The following is a 15750-nucleotide window of genomic DNA, read 5'->3' as shown; positions in this document are numbered from 1 at the left end:
ATTCCAGCAATTGCGTAACAGGTGGAGATGTCTTCCAATGAGGAGAGTTGGCTAGATGTGTGTAATAACCATACTATGATCTCCTCTGGGAACAGGGCAGAGGTGGGAAGGGCTAAAGAAACACAATGCGTATAATGCTCTAACCATTCACATTAAAGGACTTGGAATAAGGCAGGAGGCAATCATACAGGGGTCCTTTTTGACAACTGGGTGAAGAGTAGCTACTACTGTGCAAGAGCAGTCTTCAGCTTCAGAGAGCATTGGAGGCATCTTGAAAAGTTTTTAATTAACTTGAATGCCATTTTTTTGGGGGGGGGCGGGTGTGCCTTGAAAGTCAGAAATTTGTGCCCTATTATAGATGAGAACAATTTTTAATTGAATGGAGTTGCTGTTCCTGGCCCCTTATGTAGAAGAAAACCAAAGCTCTCTTTCTTCTTCTAGCTTAGCTGTTCTCAACCTTCCTAATGCTGTGACCACTTTAATACAGTTCCACTCATGTTATAATGGCCCCCAACCACAAGATTATTTTTCATTGCTACTTCATAATTGTAATTTTCTTATGGTTATGAATTGTAATGTAAATATTTTTTGATAGAAGTTTGTAGAAAGGGCCGCAACCCACAGGCTGAGAACCCCTACTCTAGCTGTATTCTGTGTGTTCTCAGAGCTATGAAAACCAGAGGTCAAAGAACAATTGCTGGTGTGGGGACACTGGCCTCAGTTATATCAACATGCAATAGTAAGAGAAACAACTTAGAAGTCCTGTTTGAAAGTGCTGATTTGCAAGCTAGCAATGATAAAGATGTCCCAAACTGTTCCCGTGTGTTGCATAAAACCACCATCCATTACTCAGGAATACTCCCTAATTATGCAGACTTGGAAGATGGTCAGGGTTTTTATTTATTTATTTATTTATTTATTTATTTATTTATTTATTTATTTTTATTTTATCCCTAGATGCATTTCCTCTCTTCATTGTGATTCATTCTGTGCTTTCCTTGTAGCAAATATAATTTGAGTTAAAATGGCCTCCTTGGGAATGCTGCTATTAACCATGATCTATTTTTTTGATACACACTATCTGTTATAACCTAAGCAGAGTAACAGTTTTATGATCATCGCAGAGTTGGCAAGGCAGAGGACTCAGCAGGAGAGTCACACAGGTGAAGACATCCCTATGACTCACTACAGCAAGCCTCTGGGAGGACGCTTTCTATAAACGTGTTCTCATTCACCACAGACAAACAATTTAGTCATTTTGACTAAACCTACAATGCACATATCAAAAAACCCCTCTTTCCCTTACAGCTCTTTGAGTCAAACTCTGGATGTTCTGACTCAAGCAAAGTCCATTGAAATGTGATCCTTGTTAAAGTCGTATTTCTCAAAATACATTTTGTGCAGGGAATCGGTGGTAAAGCTCTTTGTCACGTCTGATGAATGAGTTCATACCCTCAGTACACACATGAATTTGAGTGGAACACATCTGTAGTTCTATCAATCCCTTAACCTGCTCATGAGAGGAGGACGCATTTAGCCAGGGACTAGTGGACCAGCCTGTGGAGCTTATACAGTAGCAAACAAGAGACCACACAGAAGGTGAGGAAAGACACCTGAGGTTGTTCTCCCATATCTACAGGTGCCATTGCATGTGCTTTTCCATGCACAGGAGGAACAGATCATTTTGTTGCCTCATTTAGTTACTCCTTAGAAAAGACTATCTTGTATTGACACAACTGATAAGATATTTCTCTGCCAGTGAAATGAGTTAATTCAAGCCATATTAGAATATATTAAAGGCAGGTTTATTGGGAAGCTGCTGTCTCAGTTCACTGAGCCCAAGGCCAGGGAAGCCACTGTGGGAAGGGGGAAGAGGAAGAAAAAGAGAAAGAGCATCTGCATAGAGAGAAAAGAGACAGAAAAGAAGGAAGAGGAAGAGGAGAGAGAGAGAGAAAGAGAGAGAGAGAGAGAGAGAGAGAGAGAGAGAGAGAGAGAGAGAGAGAGAGAGAGAGAACAAAACGTTTATAGGGAAGAGACTCTGGGGAAATGGCAGCCCAGCCCCAGGGTTGGAAAGGTTAGGGATGGGGGCAGAGGATTGCAGAGGATTAAGGAATGCTGGGAGAACTTGGAGGTCAGGTCTGCTTTGATATGTAAAATATGCACCTCAGTTAACAGTCCAGTAGTTGAAACCAAACATCAGTTATTTTAATGTTGTTTGCATTTTAATGCAAAAACAGTAAAAATGTTTTCTTAATGCAGTTTTATTTATCATTCATAAGGGCCTCAGTTTTTTTCTTATTAGGGTTAGGGATTCTTCCTACAGTAGAACCTGATGTTTATGTCAGTGTTGACAGCAATGAAGACAAAAATTAGTTTCGTTTTATTGTTTAGGATGTCAGCTTTAAAATAAACTTGCATAGAAAACAATCAGAATATACTGTTTGTACTGGCTGGTTTTGTGTGTCAACTTGACACAAGCTGGAGTTATCACTGAGAAAGGAGCCTCCCTTGGAGAAATGCCTCTATGAGATTCAGCTGTAAGACATTTTCTCAATTAGTGATCAAAGGGGGAAGGGCCCATTGTGGGTGAAGCCATGCCTGGGCTGGTAGTCCAGGGTTCTATAAGAAGGCAAGCTGAACAAGCCAGGGGAAGCAAGCCAGTAAGCAGCATTCCTCCATGGCCTCTGCATCAGCTCATGCTTCCAAGTTCCAGCTCTGTGTGAGTTCCTGTCCTGATGAAAGGTAAAGTGGAAGTGTAAGCTGAATAAACCCTTCTTTCCCCAACTTGCTTCTTGGTCATGATGTATTTTGCAGGAATACAAATCCTGACTATGACACTGTTTATAGGGATGTTTATTTTCCATTAGATAATGACCTTACTCAGAGTAAGAGCTGATCTCATCCATGCCTGATGTGTAAGCATTAGTAATCCTAGTAAGGAGACATTCTGTAATTTGCACAGTCCTTGTTCTTCTGTTGTGATTGGCTGGGGCAGATAGCAGCAGTCAGAAAAACAAAGCTATCATAAAATTACTATTGTAATCAAGCAACACTAGGCTCAGAATAAGTTGCTTGTGGAGTGTCAAGCAGTGACTTTAGATAGGACCAGGAAAGTGAAGAGAGGAGAGGTAACATGTTGGATAGGGAGGTCCTCTGTAGAGAGGGTATTTAGCAGGAATGCTGTTGTATAAGGAATGAGTGAATGTGAACTCTAAGGGATCAGTGGACTATAAACCAAAATAGTGGAAGCTTGTGGTTAGGAAAGTGTCCAGAGTGGATGTTAGAAAACTCTTAACAGGAGATCAGTGGGTATCAGATGAAGCAACAGGTGGGAAACATACTAAAGTGAAGAACTATCCGTGGGAGTACGTTATTTACAGATGGGTGAATAGGTTACATTGCTATTGAAAGGGTATGAGTATTTGGAGGGGTAATGCCTGAGGTATTGGCAAGTTTTGTTCCTTAGACTTTAATAAGCTTTAATTAAATGAGCATATAGTATTTTGTAAAAGGGTCATTTCAAAATAAGATCAAATGTGAATCTGCTTTGAATATAAAACATGCGTACATAAAAGACTTTATTGAACTCATTAATCAATGAGAGAACTTAATAAGAACTTACAATTAGAGCATTCAAAGTGGCAAACATGACTAACAGGGAATACTGAATTGAATCTATAAACGAATGCAAGCTAGTCTGTTCACATGGCAACAATAGCCTGCATTCTCTTGGATGCCATTCATTTGTGTATGTGTGTATAGAAATGTAGGTTTACATGTACTTGCATTCTTGTCAGGTTTTTTGTTGTTGTTCTTGTTTTGTCTTCATGGTTTGTTTTGTTTTTTAATACAAAGCTGAGTTGTGAAATAGAGCCAAGACAATCATAGGTTGAGGTGAGAGTTTACTCGGCAGGGCACATTATAATCATTTCAAAGACTTGTAAACTCAGAAAAAAATTTACATATTCAAATTCAGAGATGCCTTAGTGGTTAAGTGCATTTGTTGTTGCTCTTATTGAAGATCCGAATTTGCTTCCCAGCACCTGCACTGAGTGACTGACATCTGCCTGTAACTCCTGATCCAAGAGATCTGATGCCTTCTTCTGGCTTGCTTAGAGACCTGCACTCAGGAGCACAAATCCATACACAGATGTGTACCTACACATAGTTTAAACAATAAAACAAAAATTAAAAATACAAAAAAGAAAATTAGAAAAAGATGTTTCTTAATGTCATCATCTTTACAATGCTGAAGGTTGAAGGAGAGTGCCTATGCAGACTACACATGAAGGGGATTTAAAAATCTTACTGGTGGAAGAAGAAAAGCCATGAATAAGTGAAGATCTACTGCGCATGCTGTCAGAAATGAAAGACATGAAGTTGCTGTTACTATAATTGATGTCTTAGTCACTATTCTCTTGCTATGAGGAGATACTATGACCAAGTAACCCTTAAAAAACCAAAACCAAACCAAACCAAAAAAAAACAAACCAAACCCCAGTTAACTGGGGTATTGCAGTCTCAGAGGCTTAGTCTATTAGCATCACAGGGAGGGGCATAAAGTATGCATGCAAGTGCTAGAGCAGTAGTTAAGAGCTATATCCTGCTGTGTAGGCAGAGAAAGAGTGACTTTGGCTTGGGCCTTTGGAACCCCAAAGCCCACACCCAGTGACACACTTCCTAGATAAGGTAACTCTTCCTAATCTCTATAATCCTATCAAGTAGTGCCACTCCTTGGTGACTAGACATTCAAATGTCTATTGGTCCCATTCTTATTTAAACACCACAGTTGGTTTAATTATGATTGACAGCAAACACGTATACTCTTATTCAGCGGTATAATGAAACTGAAGTTTAGTTATAGGGAAAGAGCTAGGGGTAGAGCTTAGATGTCTAGCACTTACCTAGCATAAGCAAGGCCTTGCTTTTATTCTACAGCACTGAGAAAAAGTAAGAAAGACAAAAGAGAAATGAAGGATAGGGAGAGACAGAGAGAGACACAGAGAGACAGACAGAGACAGAGTCTAGGACAGAGAGATACTGAGAGACAGATGAAGACAGAGAAGCAGAGAGACAGAGAGAGGAAGCTGGGGAAAAAAAGAAGGAAGCAAGGAAGGAAACGTAGATGAATATTTTTTAAAGGAGCTCTGGTAAAGAAATTTCTTGATATCAAAGGTCCCAGTTCCACATCACTAATAAAATTCTGTTGCATTATTGGAAAATGAAAATAGCCTTTTGGTAAAACATAAAGCCTAGGAGTAAATGAATGTGTAACCCAAATGTATGTGTTAAAACACTAAGTATAATTATACCATTATGTAGAACGTATAGGAATAGTAGATTTTATTTGTAAGAATGAATTAGATCCCAGGGAGTCCAGCTCCTGGACATAGACTTCTGTATGATCCACTTAATCCATGGTACTCTATAAAAATGTATAGTATTTACATGTCAGCATAATTAATTAAACATGTTTTGGTAGAATAAGTAAATGATCAGTGTAATATCAGGAATAAAGCATGGGAAAGGGGGATTCCACGATGGACTGATAGAGAAGCCTGCATTTACTTAGGCTCCACAAAGGTAAAGCCATAACAGGTGGGAAGGAAGACAAGTTGTTCTCTGACTTCCACTCATCTGTGACACTCTTCTCCACACACAGATACACACACACACTCACATACTGAATAAACAAGTAAATGCACAATGTTTAAAATACATATGAAGAAATACAAACCAACAAGGGATACAATGCCTCAGAAAGAACGTGATAGCAACAGATTCCAAAGAAAACAATATTTAAAAAGAACCCAACAGAAAGTTTGAACTGATTGCAAGAAAACTCAACCTGTCTGAGAAGAAGACAGTCACCATGGGAAGGACCCAGGGAAGCATGCGAGAGGTGAGAAAAAACGTATCAGCATAATGATTAAAATGTTGAAATTGAGCCAAACAGAATACTTGCAAGTGAACCCAAGAAGTCAACTAGAAAATACAGTTAAAAGTTTCAACACAGATGGAAAACAGAATATATTATTGAAACATTCTAGGCAGACAGACTATGCAGTTTGCTTCTAGAACTTTTGTGACTGTTGCGATTTGGGCCGTAAAGCATGGCAGAAACAAATTCCTCAAAACCTAGTGCAAAGGTTTTAATACTTTTATTTATTCATAAACGGCAAGAAGCAAATAAATGGTAAAATGGGCCCACATTCATTCGTTCGCACATACACGCTCACTAACCTTTCCAGTCTGGCAGGCATATCCCTAGCTCCCCGGTGGAGGCAAGGCACCACTAGATGGTCCTTGCTCTGGATCCTCTGGAGTTGAACTGCGGAGTGAAGGGTTTTGCTGTCTAAGCAGTGGGTGTCCATGTTCCAGTCCGCATGAGGTTCACACAGATTATTTCTCCCACGAAGTATCTCTGCCGAGCTCTTGAGGATGAACAATTTTGCCATGCCAGACCGGAGTTTTTAAGTAAATTCAGCCAATTACAACTAGGGTGTTCCATACATTATTTCATGCACTTCTTTATCACTTGCATGTACACACGCGCTCTCTATGGCATGGTTATTTCATTATCTAGGGCCTCTGGCAGGTCTATGGCATTGCCCAGCCACGGGCTCAGGAGATTGGGCTTATGTTCTCTATCATTCTTGTCCATTCTCTAAGGCTTGGTTTTCATTACTATCTATAGCAATGGGAAGCCCAGCCGTGGCAGGTCCTGTGCTGGCAATTTCCCCAGCTTTAGGAAAAACGCCCTTTGGGGCTATGTGTTCTTTACAGTGACATAATCAAATAAAAAGGTATTTGCGGTTTTGTGTTTACATAGGAAAATAGACACCTAAGAAACCCATTTAATAGAACACCAGCTGAAAACATTTCGAGTATTGAGAAAGATGTAGAACCTAATAAAAGCATGACTAGAAAGTCTTCAGTCGGATTTATTAGTGCTCAAAGTAGCAAAAGTCACATGGAAAAGATATCTAAACATTTCAAAAGGAGCACACCAAGCAACATGTACGGGGCCTCTCAATAGACTAACAGATTTCTTGGTAAAAGCCTCACTTACCAAGAGAGTATGGAATGACACTCTGAGCTGTAAACTAAAACCAAACAGGGAAACCACAACAACACCTTATCACCCAAAAATGGTAGATGTAGGCGGAGTCAGTATTATTTAGGGTAAGAGACAGAAGACTGGATTTAAGGCAGAAGGCAGCAGGAAGATAGCTGTGAGTAAATACAAGGGTATAATTGCATCAAATATCATGATGACTCTCATTATCCTGCACCGTATTACAACTTTTTAAAAAAAAACTTCACTCAGCAAAGCTATCCTTCAGAAAGACCCAGATTCTTCTTTTACATAGAAACATTTAGCAGACTTTAAGAGCTACTTGGCTTTGGGCAGTTGTACCAGAAAGGAAAACCTGACAAACAGGGGGCTTATTTTTGGACAGGGACTCATATATTTGGTTTGAATTACTTCATGATTGTTGAACATTTTATTAAAAGTAGTTTGAACCAGAAGTTGCATGGTTAAAAGAAGATAAATAAATGCAGAAGGTAGGAGGAGGTATTTGACATTCTCCTTTTCTTCTCTTTTGTGTACCAGCTGAGAAAAATCTATTTACACAGTCTTGCCAAAGGCAGAGAGTGAAGTGTGTCAGCTCTTTGAGAAAGCACCAGGAACTGAGCATTCCTGGAATCTTTGCAGAAGGTCTTACAAATGTAATGAGTATTGAACTTGAGTAATGAGGTCTATAAAGTACAAAGGGCTGAAGGACAGGAGAAATAAAGACTACGCTAGAAAACTAAGTAAAGAGTGGTATAAAGACTAATCTTGGAAGAAATTCCTTTTTACAAACCAGAACAAAACTAAAACATGATACTGGAAATTGCTTTGTATCATTAATTCCTTCAGTTTTCATTGAAGAAAATAGGAAGATATTCTTATGAGCTTTATTTATTTTGCCATTTAGCTTTCCTTTGTATTATTAGCATATGCCATTTTTGCTCATTTTGTAAAATTCGTATATTCATATAATGCATTTCAGTCATATCAACCCTACCTTTCAGTTCCTCTTGGAATTTCTTCATGACCCCCTCCTCATACCTTATTTATATTTTTATATTTTAAAGTTATTTTTAACTAATTCCTACATTAATTAATTAGAATCTACATGAGTTTATGTGATTTGCATGTGTGTAGGAGCCTGTAGAAGCCAGAAGAAGATGTTGACTCCCCTGAACCTGGAGTTCCATGTTGTTATAAGCTGTGATGTGGGTGTAGGAACTGAAAATTAGTTCACTGTAAGCATTATTAAATTTATATATATTTTTATTTTTATAACACAGTGAAACCAACTAGTTCTGTCTGTACACACAGATACATTTACCATTGACTGAAGTATAATAAACCTACCAGCAATTAAAGAAAAATGACTCTCCCTCTCCCCCAGCAGCTCCCACCTGTGATTAACTCCACAGCTAGAGATGGATGCTTGTGTGTGCTTCCCCAATCCACACTGGTTAGTGACTGTCATGATCTTGTGTGGCATAAGAGCTGCTGTGGGTTCATGAGAGCAGCAATCCTATCACACACAGAGGACATTGTTTCTCACCATTCCTCCCTGATATCTGGATCCTGCAAATTTTCTCCCTCATTTTCCGTGTTCCCTGAACTTCAGAGGAAGGATGATGATTGATAGAGATTTATGTATGGCTGAGTGCTCTTAAACATCTATTCTAGGCACTTGACCGTGTAAAAGTTTCTGTATTTAGCACTGTCCACTGAACAAAGGCACAGAGGTACTTCCTGGTGAGGATCGAATATGAGGTCTAGTTCTTCTCACAAAGAAAGCGGTGGTGGAGAAGACCATTCTCTAGGCCTTCTCCAAGCCTATGTCTGAGTGAGAACCAACCCTTGCCTCCTCTGAAGGGAACTGAAATATATTTACATTTAAATTCAGGTCTTACCTATGCTCACAGAAATGTAGGCACTCCTGGAAGCCTAGATCTCTCCTGGTGGTATTTGTGAATGTAGCTCTATGGCACAGGATCAGCTCTGGGCTCAGGGGGAGACCAGAAGACTCCTGTCCCAAGCCACCCCCTGGTTCCTGTGTCCTGAGGGTTCTGGGCAGGTTCCTCTGAGCAGGAAGGCTCCTGTTCCAGAGTTCTGGGCAGGTTCCTCTGAGGAGCAGTTGTGGTCTTACCTGCAGTCACAGGCTTGTCGCTTCCCCCCGGCACTATTTGGGTATGGACCCAGTAACTTTTTAAAGAACATTTATTTTATTTAACAATACAAGTAACAAAATAAATCAGGAGAAATATTCTTCCCCAGAGAAGAACATTCCATTCATTCCATTGGGTATTTAATAATTAATTGTTAGTCCTGAAAATATACATATAAGCAACATTATGTAGACTCATCAATTTATATTTAAAAATGTATGTGTGTACATATGTACATATAAGAATGTAATAACAATTGACAAAAAAAAGCCAATAATTTGAAAGGCAGGAGGAAGAATATAGGGGAAAGCTCAAAGGGAGCAGAGGACGAGCAAAGTGTTGTAATTATAATCTCAACAGTTTTTAAAGCGTAAAATGTCGTATAATCATAGGAACGTGTATTATCACAGGAATCAGAGTTCCCCTCTTGCTTTCTCTTTCTATATTCTCTCACTTTCTGTCTCTCCATGCAGAAATACAGAGAGGGATACAGGTAGCTATGTATTAGAAGTAATTTGCATATAAATATGCTGAAACCAACCATGAAAACCAAAGCTGACCATAGTTTGTATTGGTAACTCAATATATTATCTACATATAAGAGTGTGGTGAATAACTTTGCCCTCTACTGTTCTTTTCTATATGCAATGCTTTGGCAATAATTTGACCTATTCTTTATAGTATTTGATTATTCTCAATGATCATAATTATAAATTTAATATTTCTAACATGCTATATAAACCTTTTGTAGATCTTCCAATGACTGTGCCTTAGTGTTTTGCCTGGCTCAACATGGAGCATACCACAGTTGTCTTTCCAATGAAATCTGGTCATCATTCAGTGTTCACTCTGACTATTATCATAAACTAGACATAAGTTTTCAAATTTTTTTTCTCCAATTTGGGCATATACCCAGAGGATGCTCAAATGTGTAATAAGGACACATACTGCACTATGGTCATAACAGCCTTATTTATAATAGCCAGAAGCTGCAAAGAACCCAGATGTCCCTCAATAGAGGAATGGATACAGAAAATGTGGTACATTTAAAAAAAAAGGAGTATACTCAGATGTTAAAAACAATGAGTTTATGAAGTTCTTAGGCAAATAGATGGAACTAGAAAATATCATCCTGAGTGAGGTAACCCAATCACAAAAGAACACATATGGTATGTATTTACTAATAAGTGGATATTAGCCCAGAAGCTTGGAATATTCAAGATACAATTCATAGACCACAGGAAACTCAAGAAGAAGGAAGACCAAAGTGTGCATACTTCAGTTCTTCTTAGAAGGAGGAATGAAATACCCACAGGAGGAGTTACAGAGACAAAGACTGGAGCAGAGACTGAAAGAAAGGCCATCCAGAGACTTCCTCACCTGGGGATCCATGCCATATATGGTTATCAAACCCAGACACTATTGTGGATGCCAACAAGTACTTGCTGACAGGAGCCTGATATAGCTGTCTCCTGAGAGGCTCTGACAGTGCCTGACAAATACAGAGGTGGAGGCTAACAGCCAACTCTTGGACTGAGCACAGGGTCCCCAATGGAGGAACTAGAGAAAGGACACAAGGAGCTGAAGGGATTTGCAACCCCATAAGAGGAACAACAATGTGAACCAACCAGTACTCCCAGAAATCCCAGGGACTAACCTATCAACTCAAGAGTACACATGGAAGCATGCATGGCTTCAGCAACATATGTAGCAGAAGATGAGCTTGTTGTTCATCAATGGGAGGAGAGGCCCTTGGTCCTGTGAAGGATCTATGCCCCAGTGTAGGAGAATGCCAGGGCCAGGAAGCAGGAATGGGTGAGTTGGTGAGCAGGGGGATGGGGGAAAAGGATAGGGCGTTTTCAGAGGGGAAACCAGGAACGGAGATAACACTTGAAATGTAAATAAAGAAAATATATAATAATAATAATAATAGTAATAATAAGAAACATAAAAATACAAAAAAAGAAGACAATCACATGAAATATCAAAATGGTGAAAAAGTACAGTATGTTTCAATATAAAAATGTAATTGGTTTTTTGTATGGCTATAGTAACTATCATCTATCTATCAATCTATGTAGGTATGTATGTATCTGTCTGTCTGTCTGTCTGTCTAGTTTCTATATTCTATGTATACTGTGTGTATGATGTGTATATATATTTATTACAATTTTATACAGTCTTTTTGTTTTCCTTTTCAGTTTTTATCTCGAAGTAGCTGTAGACTCACAAGAAATCTCAAAAATTGTACAGATAGGATGATTGTACCACTACCCAACTTTCACTGGTAACCTTTTGGTAAGTATTAAAACCAAAAGAAATTTTGGGGTGAAGCCAAAATAAAGTTACTGGGTGTTTAATTTATGCTGTTCTTATTTTTCTCTACTTGCACTGACGATTGTTTTATGAATTGTTGGTTATACTAAATCGAGAACAAAGGGAATTTGTCTTGCCTGTTGGAATGCTGAAGTGGAACTGAAGGAGAGAAGCTACTTATTATTCTGTCCTAGAACTTGACATTATATTTCTCTGTCCACTCAGCACTAATTAAACCATATTAAAAATTTATAATGTGTTCATTTTATACTTGTAGGAGATTAAAAACATCACTATATTTTAACTTTGTTTCGAGATTTTGAAAATACCACACAAATACTATTTTATAATTTATTTCTAAGATCTTTAATTTCTCAGTTCTTCAGGAAAAAAGCATCATGTTGGGCAATTTTTGACTGGACATGGTTTGTTTTGGAAAATTCTGCCTCCTTGTCCTCACTCTCACACAATCACTGGTCTGTCTCTGACCAGCCAGCAGTGACCCAGGACCTAAACTCCAAACTATGTTCCTTTATGTGGTTTTAGATGGCTATTTGAATTCATTGGACATCTATTTAAATGTCACCTATTTAATGTCAGCCTTGACATTAAGACAACTTGGCAAACAAGATGGAAAAAATATATGTACTTCTATCTCTCTTTCTACATGGAGAGACAGAAAGTGAAAGAATATATAGAGAAAATGAGAGTGGAAACTCTGTGTACATATACATACATACATGTATATATGTATGTATGTGTGTGTGTATGCATACACATAGTTTTAATAATATGTACTGTATATACTCACATAATTTTCATAATTTAGGCAGTTTGAGTATTTTCTAGACCTCTTGTCTCCCCTCCTTAGAATTGGAGAAACCTATAACAGTACATATGGCCTGTTATTACTTATGAATTTTTCAGACTTATTATTTTATTCAGTTATTTTATTAACTCACCTGATAGGGTTCATTATACTTGTCAAAAAGCTAACCTGCGTGCATAATAATTTTGTGTGAAAATTTACATCAAGGAACATGAGATTGGCTTCTCTTAGCATGTGAGCATGTAGAGCTATCTAACAAGGAACATGAGATTGGTATCTCCTAGCATGTGAGCATGTAGAGCTGTATAACAAGGAACATGGGATTGGTTTCTCTTAGCATGTGAACATGTAGAGTTGTAGAACAAGGAACATGAGATTGGCGGCTCCTAGCATGTGAGCATGTAAAGCTGTATAACAAGGAACATGGGATTGGTGTCTCCTAACATGTGAGCATGTAGAGCTGTATAACAAGGAACATGGGATTGGTGTCTCCTAACATGTGAGCATGTAGAGCTATCTAACAAGGAACATGGGATTGGTGTCTCCTAGCATGTGAGCATGTAGAGCTGTCTAACAAACTGTTGTAAAAATTTAACTATAGAGAAGATGCTTTCTTGTTTATACTCCAACTCTGTGACTGAATTTTTTGTCAGTTCCTCTAAATTGCTTACTTTTAAGTGATATTATTCTTGATACTCTGTGTTTGGAAAAATGAAGAAATATTCAGTTGCAGTCTTGGCTTGATAAAAGCAGCAAAAGTCCCCAAACATGTAAATTCACAAGACAAAATGGTGTTAAGTTTTAATGCCTCTAAAAATATATGACTCTATTGGAATGGACCACAACATAATAAATCCTCCTAAAAGTGCTTGGTTTTTCTTTTTTAATTTTTTATTTGCATTAGGGCAATTATCACTGCAGCTGTGGCAACAATAAACCAGCGTATCCTGGAGTTTACCACAATAAAATGGTGAGGGTCAAGTGAAGTTGATAAGTATTTACTAAAGGGAAACTCTCACAAAAAGGACATAAACTGTGAACTCTACTAAGATAAAAATGTTATGTATAAGGATGAAGCAAAGATTACAAATTAATGTATTAAATATGTACGCTAGATACATAAAAATTAAATGATGGCATGGCTTTGAATGTTGTTTTTCTCTGGTTCTTTTCTGTTGGAGTAAGAGATTATGTAAAAGCAAGGAGAGTTGGTTTAGAAACAATTCCATGGTACTGCAGTAGATTGAAAAGGTTAGTATAAACTCATTTTTAGTTTTCCCTTCCTCTCCCTCTCTGTCACCTATGCATGTAATATAGATATATAGTTATAGGAACATATGTTAAAAAATAGCAAGATGCATTTTTAATGTTATTTTAAATTTCTTTGTACTCGTAAGACTCAGTAGTGACATATATTGTTTCTAACTTCTTTTAAAAAGTGTTTAATTTCTAATTAATCCTGTGATTGTTTTGCTTGCATATATGTCTCCGTGCCATGGGCATGCCTGGTACCTGAGAGGCCAGAGAAGTGTGTCAGATTCTCTAGATGGGAGTTACATAGACTTGTACTTGTGAACTCTAGGAACTGAACTCAAGTCTTCTGCAAAAGCAACAAGTGATTCTGATATCAGAACCATCTCTCCAGGCCCTGACTCCTTTAGTTCCTACCTCTTCTTCACTTTCCTCTCCAATTGCTTTCCTTCCTAGTTTTTGGACAAAGTATTCTTAAGTATTCCTGGCTACTGGGGAACTCTTTACAGTCTAGATTAACTTTAAATTCCTAGTGTCGCTCTATCCTCTACCGCCCAATGTTGAAACTATAAGCAAGTACTACCACATTTGTCTCTACTTTATGAATTCTTAACAGTATTCTAGATAAGTAGATGATAGATAGATAACAACAAGAATAAAAAGTCTAGGCTTTTAAAATAAATAACTGATCTTCAAGCTGAAATAGAAAAAAGTTTACTCTGTCAACCTAGAATACCCTGATAATATCTGAGTCAGAATGTGCTAAAAATCAAAAATATATCCCAGAGAGACATAAGAGCTAACTTGGAAATTTTTTTCAACAGACAAAGCTAGAACAATTTGTTAATGTATGTACTCCACCAAGTACATATGAATTAGGTTACAAGCCAGAAAACAAAATAAATATGCATAAATCCATGTTGATATTAATACATGATTCTATAAATAAGTAAAACATGAAGGTTTTTACTCTTCCTTATTTAAGTATTATGAAAAACATAATATGTAGAAATTTACTCTGAGGCTCATTAACACCCCAAAGGCTATAAATGAAGCCCCTAAAGATTCAGTAGCTCTATGTGGAGGCTCAGTAAGAGTTAAGAGGCAAGCAGCTCAGAAGTATCAAAAAAATCCCTGAAACTGACCAGACACACAAGAGCCTCCCTTCCTAAGATCATTGTACTAGCAACTTACTTGTTGATGTGATAAAGCTAGGAAATGATCTTCATCAGATAGAAGACAAGGATCAAAAAGAGAGGAATGGTTGAAAATACTCATGTTTTTCTTAAAATGTTTTTTCCTAGGATCTATTTAAAACAAACAACCAAACAAAAACAAACAAACAGACTGATCCTGATATCATCTTGTTTCTTGATGCCATATTTTTTGCCATGAATGAGACTTAACACTTTGGAACTATAAGTCCAAATAAAATACTTCCTTCTATAAGTTTTCTTTGTCATGATGTTTTATCATAGCAATAGGAAAGTAACTACCAATCATATAAGTAGTTAAGGATTGTTAAATAGATAGCGATCAGCAGGGCCACCTGGAAAAAAGTCTCTAACATGTCAAGTTGCCTATAAGTTCTGCAGTGAGTTCAAAGGTTTGAGATTCCATGAACCATTTCCCCAACCCTGGGGTGGGCTGCTTTCAATATAGTTCCTCTCGCTTCTGTAAATATGGTGTCATTATGGATAAGGAATTATCTATACACATGTAATTGACTCCAGTAATCATACTAACTCACCACATCAGAATTTGGTGGTATCATTACTTTCATTCATCATTATTCTACAACTAAATTGGATGACTATGTTCATGGCTTTCCAGGAAAAGTCACATAACCCATATGTAAGCCATTCCTCCACTAGAAGGTATGGTATTCCATTCAAAAACCTTGAATGTAGCATGAAATCAGTGACCTTTCTCCAAGCCCCAACTAATCATGCTCCAAAAAATAATTGCCCACTTGTGTTCACACAATCGTCCCTGCTTAACTCTGTGGGTTAATTAAGCTAAAGGCATGAGGATAGAAAGATGCTATGGGTGTTAGCGGATAGACAGAAAAATCAAGAAAGATGTCTAAGCAACAACCAACACAGTTTATAAATCCA

Source organism: Mastomys coucha, unplaced genomic scaffold (assembly GCF_008632895.1).
Source record: "Mastomys coucha isolate ucsf_1 unplaced genomic scaffold, UCSF_Mcou_1 pScaffold3, whole genome shotgun sequence".
Taxonomy (NCBI): domain Eukaryota; kingdom Metazoa; phylum Chordata; class Mammalia; order Rodentia; family Muridae; genus Mastomys; species Mastomys coucha.
Note: the sequence above shows the minus strand (reverse complement) of the source record.